The following is a 15,675-nucleotide window of genomic DNA, read 5'->3' as shown; positions in this document are numbered from 1 at the left end:
TCGGAATTCGATGAAGGACGCACGCTGTTGCATCCCCAATGTGTCTGTATTCACTTGTAGCCTACTGCAGTCGAGATGAGATGCCTGTGAGAAGGACCTGATCACATGAAGGGCATTGGCTAATAAGAATTGAGACATCTGAGAGAGCCATGTGAGTGAGAGGTGCTTCGGAGCAAGGCTGCTGTGAGAAGGGAATTCTAATTATTATATTCAGCCCATGGGCACAACAGCCACTTTGGCTGCAAAAGCCATGGGTTTTTTAGGGGGCATTATGGCCACACAAGGGGGAAGCCGCCAGGGAATTCAAGGCCTGTTGAGAATATTATCAAGTGCTTGTCAAATTGTGAATGAGAGACTGATGAAGTGTGTGCAGCCTGCACAAGAAACAATGCAGAGCTCATGCCTTTCATGCATATTTAAAAAAAAATCATCATTAGAGGTACATCATGCAGCCTTAGAATGTATTAATATATAGCTCAATGTTTGTATCACAACTAAAGTTGCATAAATAACTGTTTCTCATAGCCGCATGTGCGCACTCCTTCGGTATTCATTTGGAGAAAATATACTTTATTTTATTCAGCTATGTTCAATTGTATTCTTCATACTATAAAATAGTGCCACAGAATTCTAAGCAAATCTTGTCTGTGCGGGATGTTCCCCAATGCTGGAAGTGGGACCATGAGTAAAAACATTTGGGAAGCCCTGCTTTAAGGGTTATAAATTAAATACTCACCAAGAGGGAGGGCTTGCTCAAAGTTTTTATCGTCATTTATCTCCACTACAAGAGAGATATCGAAGAGGATATTTGTAACGTATACGCAGGGAGTCAGGAAGCAGGTGCAGAAGGTGAGTTTAATAATAAGAAACATGAAGATAATCAAAACAGGAGTAGCGTACTGAACGTTAACAAAACCAATACTGCCTGAAGACTGGGGCCTCCTGAGTGGCGCAGCGGTCTAAGGCACTGCATCACAGTGCTAGTGGTGCCACTACAGACCTGGGCGCATGCACGCTGACACGGTCGCTAGTTGTACGGTGTTTCCTCCGAAACATTGGTGCGGCTGGCTTCCAGGTTAAGCGAGCAGCGTGTCAAGAAGCAGTGCGGCTTGGCAGCGTCGTGTTTCGGATGAAGCATGGCTCTCGACCGTCACCTCTCACGAGTCCTGACTGTAACTACCAATAGGGGAGGAAAATAAGGGAGAGTAATCAGGGTTATGATGAAGTCCAGGTATGCATAACAATGTGGAGCAGGTGTGCGCGCAATGTGGGTTGCCAGGACCGGTGGTTAGTAGACCGCTGAGCGCCAGAGCAGGAGTAGGCATGACAGTACCCCCCTCCTGACGTGCGGCTCGGAGTGGGCCGGTCCGGAAGACATCCTGGATGATGATGGGATCCAGTATCTCGTCCACCGGGACCCAACAGTGCTCCTCTGGACCGTACCCCTCCCAGTCCACCAGGTACTGGAGCCGACCCCCACGACGTTGGGAGTCCAGAAGGGACCTGACAGCATAGGCGGGGCTCCCATCAATGTCCAGGGCAGGTGGAGGGGTGTTCAGGGGACGGCCCCAGCCAGGGGACCAGGAACCACCGGCCTGAGAAGGGAAACATGAAAAGAGGGTAAGATTCGGTACTTAGTGGGGAGTTGTAATCTATAGGTTACCTCGCTGACTCTCAGAAGGACCTTGAAGGGCCCCACAAACCGGGGGCTCAGCTTCCTTCTGACGGCGCGCTGGAGCCTCACATGGGCATAGTTCCAAACCTCCTCTGCACGCCTGAATCACTCGTCCACAGCAGGAGCGTCGGTCTGGCTCTGGGTCCACAGAGCCAGGGCAGGCTGTAAGAGGGTCAGCCCGGTGGAGGAGTGACGCAGTGAATTCTGGTCGTACTCCGCCCAGGGAAGGAACCGGGCCAACTCCCCCTGCAAGAGTCACTGCCAGGACCTAAGGAACCTCCCCGGCTCCTGGTTCATCCTATCCACCTGCCCGTTGGACTGACGCCGGTACACGGAAGTGAGGCTGACCGTGACCCCCAGCTTCTCCTTGAAGGCTTTTCATACCCGTGACGTGAATTTGGGGACACTATGACCTTCCTCCGGAAGACCTGCTGGAACAGTGCCTCAGTGACCCGGAGAGCGATAGGAAGACCAGAGAGAAGGATAAAAACAGCAGGATTTAGAGAATCTGTCCACAACAACCATAATAGTAGTGAAAGCATCAGAAGAGGGGAAATCAGTGACGAAATGAATGGACAGGCCAAGGACGCTGAGGCACGGGGAGGGGAAGGAGTTTCCCTGCTGGAGCGTGCCAGGGAGATTTAGTTTGGGCCCATACGGAGCAGGAGTTGACATAGCGAGTGATGTCCTGTGCCAAGTCGGGCCACCAGTACCAGATTGAATAGTGCAGGTGATACCTGGGTGTCCAGCGTCGAGAGATGTGTGCGCCCAGGTCAACAGCTGATCCCTTATCCCCGTGGGAATGTAGGTGCGCTCTAGAGGACAGGTAGCAGGTGTGGGTTCTCTCTCCAGAGCCTGGCGTATGTCCACATATATGTCCCAAAGCATGGTGGCAACAACTCGGGAGGGTGGAATGATGGGTGCACTCAGAACAGGAACCTCTCCTGAATCATAGAGACGTGACAGGGTATCAGCTTTGATGTTCTTTGAACCTGGGTGATATTACAAGGTGAACTCAAATTTAATGAAGAAAAGGGCCCACCTTGCTTGAAGCGGGTTCAGCCGCCTCGCTGTCCGTATGTACTGCAGGTTCCGATGGTTGGTGAGGATGAGAAATGAGTCCTTGGCACCCTCCAGTCAGTGTCTCCACTCCTCTAATGCCAACTTCACAGCCAAGAGCTCCCAGTTGCAGACGTCATAGTTCCTCTCTGCAGGAGACAGTTTGAGTAGTGTGATGGAAAATGTTATGTTGGTGCTTTTCTATTAATACATTTCTGTGTTCTATGTTTGTGCTTTTCTAAAAACCCATTTCTCTGTTTATGCAAGTGACTGATTTAACGAATCCTCATTATCAGTATCTGCAATTTGGCAGTACGCCCAAAACCTTGTTTAGAGAAAGGGATATCTCAGTTTCAAGGTCTCAGCTTAGAGAGAATCCTTGTGAGATATTGGTCTGTCACATGCATGAAGCAAACATTAATTATGAATTAAGAATAATATGAATCATGCAAATATAACTTGTTAGTATATAAGGGGACTAACGGGACTGCCCCGTTAGAGCTTCTGATCAACATGTGTACATATGGTGCACTGAGTTGGTTAGAACCTCTACAGTGCACTGATAATAATCAATGATTCATACAAGATTGACTTTGAGTGTCCCTGTGGAAGAATTTCCACAACAATTTGGTGTCAACGAACAGGATGATTGATTATGCCTGCGGAGCTTTCCAGTGGAGGTCTGCGAGAAAAACTGGTGGCGCATTTTATGAAGCGTGAGGGAAATTTCTGTCTGACCAAAAGACGACGAGACCCACCCAGACCAGACCCTTACTGTGAGCTGCCCAGAAGGAGACACATAATCTGCGAACAATTGAGAGACGGCAACTGATGTCAGTAAGTCAATTTTGTTTGAATCTGTATTAAAAAAAAATTATCAAAAATGATAAAAAATAAAATCAAGGCGAGTAACACCTAAAAATGTACCCATAATCTTATAGAGAGAAGGCTATTCACAAATTTTATGAGAAGACTAGAGCGAGGGCGTAACGGTACCATGGAAAGCCCCGCTGACCACTGTCTGTAGGCATTCATAAGAAATGTCTACGTGGTCTGCAGCCACTACAAATAACAGTGTTTTTGAATATGTGGTGTTATTAAATATGTACAGGAGATACATATGGAGCATAGCAAGTAACAAGAGAATCGTTGAAGATGCATATGGGTAATAAGTTAGATTACCAAGTGTGTTTGGGAATAGTACTAAGTGAATGTGGATGTGAAAGTTGTGTGATATGACATATTAAGCTGATTGAAATTTGGATAACAAGATGGAAATATGGATAATAATCTGATTGAAATGTGGACAATACATTTTTTGAAATTAGTACTATTAGGATTGAAATTTGGATATTAAACTGATTGAAATTTGGATAACATTGAAATATGGCTTATTGAAAATTTGATAATAAGATTGAAATTTAGCTATAAATTACTGAGTGAATGAGAGCTGTCAGGAGACTAGCTCCGGTGTGAAAGAGGATTACTGAGTGGGTGAAAGAATGGATACCCCAGACAGTTCTATGAGCTTAGTTTTTAGATCTATAACGTTATCTAGGGTTTCTGTCCACCACCGCCCATCGATCCACAGGTAGTGAGCACTGACAGGAGAAGCCATTGAGGGTAACAGCTGAGATGGGAAAGGGCTGAACAATGAAGTTCATTGATGCCCCCGGACACTGATATTTCCTTGAGAACATGATATGTGTACCTCTCGTGCAGCTACGTTGTGATTGTTGCTGCGGTGTAGATGTGAAAACCGAAAGATTTATAACGTTATACAGGGATTCTGTATGAAGACATGAAAGAAGTATTATTCCTGAATATGCTGTTAAAAAGAACTAGTGTAAATATCTAAACCCCTGTATGAAAAGAACACTAGTCTAAAGGAAAAATGTGTGATGTAACACACATGTGTAATGGGTTACTAGAGATAAAATAACATAATATTGAGTATAATGGGTTATTATGATGATCTGATGAAGTAACAATTTAAAAAATTATAATATACAACTTGCACACCCACACGTAGATGTATGTAAATGGTGTAAAAAGTATTCTGAGGAATGGTCAGAGTTGTCACCTTTATGGATCATTTGAGAAAGATAAGGTTAAAGCATTGTATTGGACTTGACTTACCCCTAACCAATAAAACTATAAACACTTATGAGATTTCTTCCACCATGTTAATACATTTTTAAATAACCCCCATACCCTGCTAAATAGAACCAATGATTTTCTTTATTCATCTACTCAACCGTTTAACTTGCTAGGTAGACTTACTATGGACAGAGCACCATGACATCTACAGTGAATACATATTGATCCCTCCAAAGCAGGATAATAGACATTTAATGAGTATTGAAGTAGAAAGTGAGAATCCAACAGAGATTGTTAATAAGAATATAGAGTAACTTTTTGAAGGTATACTAAAATGAAAACAATGCCTTCCAATATGGAGAAAGTTATCATGTTTGTTTTGTTTTAAACCTTGCAATGGGGGAAAAGCAGAATGCTGTTTGAGAGTGATCCATGTGTATTAGTAGTAGTAGATTGAGAAGGTTGTAAAGAAGGGAATCCTGGTTGAAGGAAACAGATATGGAGACGAGTGAAATTAACAAAGTGAATAGTAATTGGTTTTCACATAGCATTCGAATAATGCAATATCTTAGTAATTAGAAGAAGATTGATATTAAATTAGAGGCCGCTCACTCTTCAAAGCTTGGTCCACTGCTCTCGTGTTTGTCATCTGTTGTTTGGGTTAGAAAAGCTTCCTGTGGAACAATAGATAACCACCAGTACACACTGAACTCAATCAGTGGGGAAATTTGGGACAGAGGTATGAATAATTCAATAAGACTTTTTTTTAAATGTATTACTCAATTCCATAGTTTGGATAGCACCAAGGATTTAAGTAAGGAGGTAATGTCATCGAAAACAATAATCTGTTTCCATTATTTGGAACTGTGTCCAGAATTTAAGTAGATCCAAGTAAATGTTTTTAATACCGAATATTGAGCTGATAAGTCAGCACTGACTTTGAAGGTCCTAGTAGATTTGCTCAACAGGTTTTATATTTTGACTAAGTTTATGTCCCTCGGACAGTTTGAACAGAATTGTATGTCAATGCAACAGGTCAAAATGACAATGATTACAAGAGAGGGTCTCTGGGATTGTTTACTTTAGAAGGTGCCTATTCAGCTTGACGCAACACTATCATCTGATGTGTCTGAAGTATATTTCTATATACGACTGATGGAATGTCCGCTACCAAGTTTTTTTTTCATGTTTATCAATGATTATGTATCTCTCCCTTTGAAAGGATTTTTAAGCCAAGTGCCTTGGGAGAGCAGCTAAAGGTACCCGGATCCAGCTGTTAAGGGAGCTCCAAAATTAAGTAAGGCATGGTCATTTTGTTTGTTTTTACCTTACAATTTTCACTATATACACGCCAGCAGCCACACACAACCCACCTGTTAAATAATATTTGTTATTGGTTAATACTCATTCATTGTGTGGGGTCTTTTTATTTTGGTTTTAGGAGGCTGTACACAAATTAAGTTTCTATTGTCAGAGTTTTGGGTGCACACATAAATTCTCTTGATTAGCGGCATTTTATTGCAAAGTCCATCCTCCTGGATGTTCATGACAAATCACAGATGAGAGAATTTATACAAAGGTATATTGTGCTCTCATGAAACAGACATCAACATTACATCGCAACAGGTTTCTGTCTCTTGGTCATTTACACAGAAATACTAATATAACAGACACTAGGTCATTCCCTCAAATGATTAAGTTCAGTGTTCATCTGCCATATGGGAGAGGAAAAGGAGATTAGGTCTCCCTGGCACCGACAGACAGGCACACAGACACCAATCATGGAATGGAATGGTGTCTTATCACCAAGCATCGTAAATCTACTGTCAGTGTTAAAATCTCAGCGGCTCCTTTCAATTCACACAGACACAGAGTTCTATGAACACTATTCTGTTGCCTATTAGATATAACAGACAGTGTGAATGTACTAATATAGGGATACATTCTAATATAAAAGTAATGTGATTAATTAACATAATGTTGTAATTCCACGACACAGTTTAGAGAGAAGAAACCTTGTGAGGTACTGGTCTGTCACATACATGACCCAGTATTGGTCGTCACATGAGTGAAGCAAACTTTAATTATGAATGATGAATAAGCTAGATCATGCAAATATAACTTGTTAGTATATAAGGGAACTAACGGGACTGCCCCGTTAGAGTTTCTGATCGACATGTGTACATATGGTGCATTAAGTTGGTTGGAACCGCTCCAGCGTGATGACAAACAATGATTAATACAAGATTGACTTTGAGTGTCCCTGTGTATGACTTTACACGACAGTAGTATGCACATGGGTAAAATTTCTGTGGGTTACCTTGACGTTGGGACAGCCCCCACACCCACTTCTGAAGCGTCCACCTCATCCACGAAGGGCAGTGTAGAATCTGGGTGTTTCAGCAACGGGGCGGAGGTGAAACGGCCCTTTAGTTTACGGAAGGCCTTGTCACCTGCAGGACCCCACACAAACTTACGGGGACCACCCTTGAGGAGAGGCGATGGAAGGAGTTGAGGGCCTTGTCGATTAAATTCCTGTGGCGCCAGAGTCCACTAGAGCTGTAGAGACAACACGAGGGACAGCCAGCCAGTGAAATGGAAACCAAAAAGGGTTTGGCGGAAAGTGATGATGGAATACTCATACATAACCCGGGAGACGGATGATCACGGGGCCACCCCTCTGCCCTCGTGGACTCCGGGTTGGAATGCACCGGACTTCGCTGAAGCATGTGCCCCTCCTGACCACAATAGGAACAGAACCCCAGCTGTCTCCGACGACGACGCTCTGCCGCAGGGAGGTGTGTGGCCCCTACCTCCATGGGTTCAGGCTCTGTTTCAGGACAGCCAAAGGAGGAAGGCGAAAGAGGGGGTGCCGGCGCTCTCAAAGAAGACCGCCCTGAACAGAGCCATGAACCTCTCATAGGAACCCAGCTCCTCCTCTCCCAGATAGCCGTAGCCCACTCCAAATCCCGTCCGGTCAGTCGGGAAATGACCGTGGCAACCTTGGACCTCTCTCGTGGTGGGGACTCCTGTCTGATGGGCGAAATAGAGAGTGCACTGGAGTAGGAAGCCACGGAATTTCGATGGAGTCCCATCATATTTGTCCAGGCAGGACAATAGGGCATGGGGGACTGGCTCGCTGGGACGGCTCGTGGTAGAGGATCCTCCACTAGTTGGAGAGGTGGTGGAGAACGCGGTGGACCTTATCCATTACCGTACCAAGTTGAGGCAGCTGGTCGTGGTGTTGACGGAGTAGGTGTTCCTGTTCGTCGACCATCTGGGAGAAATCCTTCTGCTGCTTCCATATCTTGTGAGGCAGTATTCTGTAACGTATATGGAGTCAGGAAGCAGGTGCAGAAGGTGAGTTTAATAATAAGAAACATGAAGATAATCAAAACAGGAGTAGCGTACTGAACGTAAACAAAACCAATACTGACTGAAGACTGAGGCTACTGAGGGCTAAATAAAGAGAGAGTAATCAGGGTGTTGATGAAGTCCAGGTGTGCGTAACAATGGGGACAGGTGTGCGCAATGATGGTTCCCAGGTGTGCTTAGTGTGGTTTGCCAGGACAGTGGTTAGTAGGATGGGAGTGGGAGTAGGCGTGACAATATTACAACAGTGTGCAGGTATTTAACTATTACTTTCATATAATATTTTGTTCCCTTTACCTGCATGGGAAATTGCTAGATGTGTAGATAAAATATGAACACATTTCATTACAAAACATAACACACTTACCCAGAGAAGCAACCTGTTCCACAGCAGTTTCCAGGACAGGCTCTGCAACTTTGAAGATACAACCCTCGAGCACAATGTTCCTGTCGTAGAAAACTTTGAGGAGACAACCCTTGTTCCTCTCGGTAAGTGTTTGATTAAAATTTTAAATCCCCTCTATAGGGTCAGTCTTTTAGACTGACCTCAATTTTGAGTCTCATAGCAAAGGGTCTGAATACTTCTGTAAATACGATATTTCTGTTCTAAAAACTTGTTTTCGCTTCGTCATTATGGGATATTGTGTGTAGATTGCTGAGGAACATATTTATTCTAATCAATTTTAGTATAAAGGTTGTAACGTAACAACATTTTGGAAAAGTGGGGTCTAAATACTTCCTGAAGGAAAGCATAATGCAGTAGGGCTGAGCTCAGGGCAGTCATAGTTGCTATGTCCCTCCGTCCCCACTCAGGGAGACGGAGGCAACACCCAGCACAGCAATTCTGACCTCATTAGTTCGGGCAACAATAACTCGATAGTACATAGAAAAAGGTGATAGACGATGCCCAACTGGCTGAGGCTACTCCTCTAGTAGAATGCGTCACTACATCAGACGGCAGAGGCCGGCTGGCCAGCCGATATGCTATAGTAATAGTGTCCACAATCCAATGTGAGAGTCTTTTTTATCAATAGGCTCTGGCCCAGAAGTCTCTCACCATAGCAAACAAATAGCCGATCAGACTGTCGTATTGCCTGTGTCTGAGTAATGTAAGTGTCCAAGGCCCTGACCCGGGCAGAGCACACTTGGGGAAAAAACACCCAGCTCACCCGCAGCCATGGGAGGAGCATATACAGACAAATGTAAGGGCCGGTTCACATGTCTGTCAAAAAGGACCTTCGGCAAGAATGAGGGGTTAAGACTAGAGGTCGACCAATTAATCGGAATGGCCGATTTCAAAAAGAAATGTTTACACCTTTATTTAATCTTTATTTATCTAGGCAAGTCAGTTAAGAACACATTCTTATTTTCAATGACGGCCTAGGACAGATTTTTAGCCTTGTCAGCTCGGGGGATCCAATCTTGCAACCTTACAGTTAACTAGTCCAATGCTCTAACACTGATTACATTGCACTCCACGAGGAGCCTGCCTGTGCCGCGAATGCAGTAAGCTAAGGTAAATTGCTAGCTAGCGTTAAACTTATCTTATAAAAAACAATCAATCAATGACTGTCATTGCTCCAATGTGTACTTAACCATAAACATCAATGCCTTTCTTAAAATCAATACACAAGTATATATTTTTAAACCTGCATATTTAGCTAAAAGAAATTCAGGTTAGCAGGCAATATTAACCAGGTGAAATTGTGTCATTTCTCTTGCGTCAATTGCACGCAGAGTCAGGGCATATGCAACAGTTTGGGCCCCATGGCTCTTTGCGAACTAATTTGTCCGAATTTGACGTAATTATACATAACATTGAAGGTTGTGCAATGTAACAGGAATATTTAGACTCATGGATGCCACCCGTTAGATAAAATACGGAACGGAATAAACGTTTTGTTTTCGAGGTGATAGTTTCCGGATTAGTCAAAGGTATATGGTTTAGAGAGAAATAGTCAACGCGTTATAATTCCTGTAATAACTTGCGGCTGAACTTGAAAGGGGTTTCTTTGTTATTTTACAGTGCATGTCTTCCATAGAGAATGTCTTGATCTACTTCAAATAAGGTCTGTGTTTCGTGCAGGCTTAAACCGCCTCGATGTTTTGATACCCGTGTAAATCTCACTAGGATAAGGTAACGTTTGTCAACATATTTTCATAAATCCACTCTACAAAAAAAATGATCTTCGCTTATATTTAGCCAATATTGATCAGTTACCTTGTCCTATGGATATCTACACAGTTATAAAATTGGCAAGGTGGTGTAAGCCTACACGAAACACAGACCTTATTTTAAGTGAATCTAAAAATATCCTATGGAATAAATGAAGGAACCCGCTTTTCAGATTTTGCTAGAAGGTGTCATGGCAATTATGACTCGCACTTTGGTCGTCAATTCTTCCCATGCCCATTATAGGATTTCCTGCATATAGAAACAGTTTTTGTTTTCAACATTCATCACAGGTAACTTAAACTCTATTTTTATTCAAACAGTTGAGAGTATTTGTCTCCTAAGCAGACTCTTCAGTATCATTGTCACTTCAGAGCTGTGTGTGTGTGTATTTATGTATTATATTAAGTTAAAATAAAAGTGTTCATTGTTCATTCAGTATTGTTGCAATTGTCATTATTACAAAAATGTGTGTGTGTGTATGATATATATATATATATATATATATATATATATATATATATATATATATAAACATTTTTTTATATAAATCGGCCAATTAATCGGTATCGACTTTTTTTGTCCTCCAATAATCTGTATCGGTGTTGAAAAATCATAATCGGTCGACCTCTAGTTAAGACGAGGGTGACACTCCTCTTGTCTGGACCAATTCGGAAAAACATAAGGTGCTCACTGAAAAAGCATGGAGTTCACTCACCCTCTTAGTGTAGGTAACAGCCAACAGGAATGCCCCCTTCATGGATAGGTACTTTAACTTCATTGACTCTAGGGGCTAAGCAAGCGCTGACAGCACCACGTTACCGTTTCAGTTCGGCACCGAGCAGGCCATCGCTGGACACAGACGTCGAACTCCATAAATTTGGAGAGCAATGAATGGCCACCCTTGGGTCCCTCTTGGCCTTGGTCATGGCATTCCAAGATGGTGGCTAAATACACTATCAATGTGGATGCCACTCGGCCTGCATCGAGCACTGACTGAAAACCGTAAAACTGTTTGCACAAATGGCTCTCAAACCAGGTACAGAAATGCCACACCACATTCAACATTGGCGCTCCACAACGTGTTCACCAAATTGTCCTGAAGGCCTAGACTGGTCCGGGTTTGGATGCCACAGTGTCAGTGGTGGAAAAAGTACCCAACTGTCATACTTGAGTAAAAGTAAAGATACCTTAATAGAAAATTACTCAAGTAAAAGACACCCAGTAAAATTCTACTTGAGAAAAAGTCTAAAAGTATTTGGTTTAAAATATATCAAAAGTAAAAGCATAAATCATTTCACATTTCTTATATTAAGGAAACCAGATGGAACCATTTTCTTGTATTTTTTTTTATTTACAGAAAGCCAGACCCCTTTACTTTTTCCACATTTGTGACTCCCAACCTGGATTTGTAGCAAAATGTGATTTATTTTTTATTTTTTTACATTGGATAAAAATAGAGACTCAGAGCTACAAAATGGTATATCATACACTGCATTTGAGGGAACAATGGGAAAGTAATTATGCTTTGAAAGTTGAACAATAGTTGTTGGTACAACTTTTGGAGAGCCCTTTGTCTTGTGGTGGAATTATTGTAATCAAAAAGGAGAGACTTTTTAGATTTCTTCAAAACAATCAAACTTTATTATTTAATTACTGCAGTAATGGAGCTGGTCGGTAATCACCCCTGGAGGTGATCACTGAGAACTCAACGAGCGGATTTGAGCCACAGCCCTTTATAGCAAAGTACATCCTCCTGGATGTTCATGACAACCAACAGATGTATGGAATGGGTCACAAGGTTAAGATTTGTATGAAATATACTTATAATTCACAGCAGACAGTATCTCATTGTGTAAAGACCAGAGTCTGACCCTGGAGTCATCTCTCCCTGGTACCATATAGAACAGAAACATTAACTCATGCTCTGGAATGCGATATCCCCAAAGACATTGTAAATCTCCTGTCAGTGTTCTCACAGAGGCCCACTTTCAGTTCACACAGACACAATAGAGTTATAAGAACAAACAAATACACCATGACAGCGCAATACACAAGGGGTGGAACAGTGGCAAAGGTACCCACAGGACAAACAGAATAATATTAGTCTGAGGAGAGATTAAATAGCATTAATACAACAAAAATAATTCTAAACACACCTCTAGTTTACAAAGTTAAACAGATGTATTTTTTCTTCATAATAAGCAGGAGTAATATTCTTAGATCAGAATGACAGCAGACTGTACTTCTATCCGTGTCACTAAAGACTAACAGAAACAAAAGACAAATTTAACTAGAATGGCTTATCTTTTCTCCCCAACCCACCAAGATGTAACATGTAGATATACACATTTACTTTCAAAGCATACACACGAAACACACCATAGTAGCAATAAAAACAAAAAATAAACTGAGGTACACTTGCGACATGTACTGAGAGTAATATTGCTTGTACTGGCAACCACACAGAATAGTTATTGCAGCATATATATCAATGAGTTTGCTTTTTTGTTGCATAAAACAACCATTTGACGCAATAAAAGTATTATAACAATCTTGCAATTTTGCTCTCACAGTCCACACCCATTCAACATTGTTCACACCCTATGTTGCATAAAACAACCATTTGACGCAATAAAAGTATTATAACAATCTTGCAATTTTGCTCTCACAGTCCACACCCATTCAACATTGTTCACACCCTCTTAAGCCTTAGCCCCACCCATCTCTTTAAGGGTTGATCCGAGCGTTCTGTACTAACATGCCAGCTACTTCCAGACATCTGAGAGACAGAACAGCTCACTGAACATTACTCGCCCTAGCAGAGCTGGTTAGGCTGTAATGTTATCCAGAGCGTTGGTGACTGCAACTTTGCTGTCTGATTGTCCGCACCCTGAACGCTCTGGCCAATAAGAAGGGTTGATCCGAAAGCTCTGACCTCACAACGACAGTCAGGCACCCAACTTAACTGGCTAACATTGGCTAGCTACTTCCAGACAAATGAGGGAACACCCCACTCTGACCATTTTACTCACCCTAGCAGAGCTGGTTCAGGCTGTGTTCATGTTGGTAACTAACTGTGCTGCTGGCAACAATTTAATTACGCTTTGTAACTGACATTTACTGACACCGGACATATTCAACAGGTGTTGAGCGTTTAAAAATGCAACAATTATTCTGCGATCTGGCACACTACACGTTAGATAGCCATAACCAGCTAGTACGTCTCAACAGTTGCAGTGACATTCTATTGAAATGTAACAGTATAGCTTCCGTCCCTCTCCTCGCCCCTACCTGGGCTTGAACCAGGGACCCTCTGCACACATCAACAACTGACACCCACGAAGCATCGTTACCCATCGCGGCCCTTTGCAAGGGGAACAACTACTTCAAGGTCTCAGAGCGAGTGACGTCATCGATTGAAATGCTATTAGCGCACACCCTGCTAACTAGCTAGCCATTTCATATCGGTTACACTTGCATAGTGGACTCTTTTGTTAAGACATGTAGCTATCTAGCTAGCTAAACAATGGACCATAATCCCAACTCATGACGTTACTACCCTGCAAGAATCTGCAGGTAGCTAGCCAACCAGATTCAATGGCTATAACTAGTCAAACAAATGTTTATGAGATACGAGTAGTTGCATTCCGCTTTGCTCCACAGGTAGTATAACATTTCATTTCATTACAGTACAACAGTTTGATTTGTTTGATCTTAGCTGGCTACATAGCCGTCTTTGTATCCAAGATAATTGTGTAGTCTAGAGTAATTGTCGAGGTTACCTAGCCAGTTAGAGGTTACCTAGCCAGCTACACTTTCAAACAAAGTCAACAACGCAGCCACTGCTAGCTAGCCTATTTCACCAGCCAGCAGTACTATATCATTTTAGTCAATAAGATTTTTTGCAACGTAAGCTTAACTTCCTGAACATTCGAGACGTGTAGTCCACTTGTCATTCCAATCTCCTTTGCATTAGCGTAGCCTCTTCTGTAGCCTGTCAACTATGTGTCTGTCTATCCCTGTTCTCTCCTCTCTGCACAGACCATACAAACGCTTCACACCGCGTGGCCGCTGCTACTCTAACCTGGTGGTCCCAGCGCGCACGACCCACGTGGAGTTCCAGGTCTCAGGCAGCCTCTGGAACTGCCGATCTGCGGCCAACAAGGCAGAGTTCATCTCAGCCTATGCTTCCCTCCAGTCCCTCGACTTCTTGGCACTGACGGAAACATGGATTACCACTGATAACACTGCTACTCCTACTGCTCTCTCCTCGTCTGCCCACGTGTTCTCGCACACCCCGAGAGCTTCTGGTCAGCGGGGTGGTGGCACTGGGATCCTCATCTCTCCCAAGTGGACATTCTCTCTTTCTCCCCTGACCCATCTGTCTATCGCCTCCTTTGAATTCCATGCTGTCACAGTTACCAGCCCTTTCAAGCTTAACATCCTTATCATTTATCGCCCTCCAGGTTCCCTTGGAGAGTTCATCAATGAGCTTGACGCCCTGATAAGTTCCTTTCCTGAGGATGGCTCACCTCTCACAGTTCTGGGTGACTTTAACCTCCCCATGTCTACCTTTGACTCATTCCTCTTTGCCTCCTTCTTTCCACTCCTCTCCTCTTTTGACCTCACCCTCTCACCTTCCCCCCCTACTCACAAGGCAGGCAATACGCTTGACCTCATCTTTACTAGATGCTGTTCTTCCACTAATCTCATTGCAACTCCCCTCCAAGTCTCCGACCACTACCTTGTATCCTTTTCCCTCTCGCTCTCATCCAACACTTCCCACACTGCCCCTACTCGGATGGTATCGCGCCGTCCCAACCTTCGCTCTCTCTCCCCCGCTACTCTCTCCTCTTCCATCCTATCATCTCTTCCCTCTGCTCAAACCTTCTCCAACCTATCTCCTGATTCTGCCTCCTCAACCCTCCTCTCCTCCCTTTCTGCATCATTTGACTCTCTATGTCCCCTATCCTCCAGGCCGGCTCGGTCCTCCCCTCCTGCTCCGTGGCTCGATGACTCATTGCGAGCTCACAGAACAGGGCTCCGGGCAGCCGAGCGGAAATGGAGGAAAACTCGCCTCCCTGCGGACCTGGCATCCTTTCACTCCCTCCTCTCTACATTCTCCTCTTCTGTCTCTGCTGCTAAAGCCAATTTCTACCACTCTAAATTCCAAGCATCTGCCTCTAACCCTAGGAAGCTCTTTGCCACCTTCTCCTCCCTCCTGAATCCTCCTCCCCCCTCCTCCCTCTCTGCTGATGACTTCGTCAACCATTTTGAAAAGAAGGTCGACGAC

The sequence above is a fragment of the Salvelinus fontinalis genome, chromosome 2 (assembly GCF_029448725.1).
Source record: "Salvelinus fontinalis isolate EN_2023a chromosome 2, ASM2944872v1, whole genome shotgun sequence".
NCBI classification, from domain to species: domain Eukaryota; kingdom Metazoa; phylum Chordata; class Actinopteri; order Salmoniformes; family Salmonidae; genus Salvelinus; species Salvelinus fontinalis.
The sequence above is the reverse complement of the archived record's forward strand: the minus strand, read 5'-3'. Positions refer to the sequence as shown.